This window comes from Lolium rigidum, unplaced genomic scaffold, assembly GCF_022539505.1.
Source record: "Lolium rigidum isolate FL_2022 unplaced genomic scaffold, APGP_CSIRO_Lrig_0.1 contig_6788_1, whole genome shotgun sequence".
Lineage (NCBI taxonomy): Eukaryota > Viridiplantae > Streptophyta > Magnoliopsida > Poales > Poaceae > Lolium > Lolium rigidum.
This window is the reverse complement of record NW_025901345.1, coordinates 37,501-40,000: the sequence shown is the minus strand read 5'-3', so window position 1 is coordinate 40,000 and position 2,500 is coordinate 37,501.

The following is a 2,500-nucleotide window of genomic DNA, read 5'->3' as shown; positions in this document are numbered from 1 at the left end:
ACCGCCGCGCGCCCACCCGACTATACTCCACCGTGTCGTTAGACGATTTCCGGCGTCGGCCCGACTTAGCCGTTTTTAGCCCGTACCGTCGTTTTGGCTGCCGCGCCATGGTTTTTCACCGTATTTCGACCGCCGCGCGCCCACCCGACTATACTCCACCGTGTCGTTAGACGATTTCCGACGTCGGCCCGACTTAGCCGTTTTTAGCCCGTACCGTCGTTTTGGCTGCCGCGCCATGGTTTTTCACCGTATTTCGACCGCCGCGCGCCCACCCGACTATACTCCACCGTGTCGTTAGACGATTTCCGACGTCGGCCCGACTTAGCCGTTTTTAGCCCGTACCGTCGTTTTGGCTGCCGCGCCATGGTTTTTCACCGTATTTCGACCGCCGCGCGCCCACCCGACTATACTCCACCGTGTCGTTAGACGATTTCCGACGTCGGCCCGACTTAGCCGTTTTTAGCCCGTACCGTCGTTTTGGCTGCCGCGCCATGGTTTTTCACCGTATTTCGACCGCCGCGCGCCCACCCGACTATACTCCACCGTGTCGTTAGACGATTTCCGACGTCGGCCCGACTTAGCCGTTTTAGCCCGTACCGTCGTTTTGGCTGCCGCGCCGTGGTTTTTCACCGTATTCCGACCGCCGCGCGCCCACCCGACTATACTCCACCGTGTCGTTAGACGATTTCCGACGTCGGCCCGACTTAGCCGTTTTTAGCCCGTACCGTCGTTTTGGCTGCCGCGCCATGGTTTTTCACCGTATTCCGACCGCCGCGCGCCCACCCGACTATACTCCACCGTGTCGTTAGGCGATTTCCGACGTCGGCCCGACTTAGCCGTTTTTAGCCCGTACCGTCGTTTTGGCTGCCGCGCCGTGGTTTTTCACCGTATTTCGACCGCCGCGCGCCCACCCGACTATACTCCACCGTGTCGTTAGACGATTTCCGGCGTCGGCCCGACTTAGCCGTTTTTAGCCCGTACCGTCGTTTTGGCTGCCGCGCCATGGTTTTTCACCGTATTTCGACCGCCGCGCGCCCACCCGACTATACTCCACCGTGTCGTTAGACGATTTCCGACGTCGGCCCGACTTAGCCGTTTTTAGCCCGTACCGTCGTTTTGGCTGCCGCGCCATGGTTTTTCACCGTATTTCGACCGCCGCGCGCCCACCCGACTATACTCCACCGTGTCGTTAGGCGATTTCCGACGTCGGCCCGACTTAGCCGTTTTTAGCCCGTACCGTCGTTTTGGCTGCCGCGCCATGGTTTTTCACCGTATTTCGACCGCCGCGCGCCCACCCGACTATACTCCACCGTGTCGTTAGACGATTTCCGGCGTCGGCCCGACTTAGCCGTTTTTGCCCGTACCGTCGTTTTGGCTGCCGCGCCATGGTTTTTCACCGTATTTCGACCGCCGCGCGCCCACCCGACTATACTCCACCGTGTCGTTAGGCGATTTCCGACGTCGGCCCGACTTAGCCGTTTTTAGCCCGTACCGTCGTTTTGGCTGCCGCGCCATGGTTTTTCACCGTATTTCGACCGCCGCGCGCCCACCCGACTATACTCCACCGTGTCGTTAGGCGATTTCCGACGTCGGCCCGACTTAGCCGTTTTTGCCCGTACCGTCGTTTTGGCTGCCGCGCCGTGGTTTTTCACCGTATTCCGACCGCCGCGCGCCCACCCGACTATACTCCACCGTGTCGTTAGGCGATTTCCGACGTCGGCCCGACTTAGCCGTTTTTAGCCCGTACCGTCGTTTTGGCTGCCGCGCCATGGTTTTTCACCGTATTTCGACCGCCGCGCGCCCACCCGACTATACTCCACCGTGTCGTTAGACGATTTCCGACGTCGGCCCGACTTAGCCGTTTTTAGCCCGTACCGTCGTTTTGGCTGCCGCGCCATGGTTTTTCACCGTATTCCGACCGCCGCGCGCCCACCCGACTATACTCCACCGTGTCGTTAGACGATTTCCGACGTCGGCCCGACTTAGCCGTTTTTGCCCGTACCGTCGTTTTGGCTGCCGCGCCATGGTTTTTCACCGTATTCCGACCGCCGCGCGCCCACCCGACTATACTTCACCGTGTCGTTAGACGATTTCCGACGTCGGCCCGACTTAGCCGTTTTTTGCCCGTACCGTCGTTTTGGCTGCCGCGCCATGGTTTTTCACCGTATTTCGACCGCCGCGCGCCCACCCGACTATACTCCACCGTGTCGTTAGACGTTTTCCGACGTCGGCCCGACTTAGCCGTTTTTGCCCGTACCGTCGTTTTGGCTGCCGCGCCGTGGTTTTTCACCGTATCTCGACCGCCGCGCGCCCACCCGACTATACTCCACCGTGTCGTTAGACGATTTCCGACGTCGGCCCGACTTAGCCGTTTTTGCCCGTACCGTCGTTTTGGCTGCCGCGCCGTGGTTTTTCACCGTATCTCGACCGCCGCGCGCCCACCCGACTATACTCCACCGTGTCGTTAGACGATTTCCGACGTCGGCCCGACTTAGCCGTT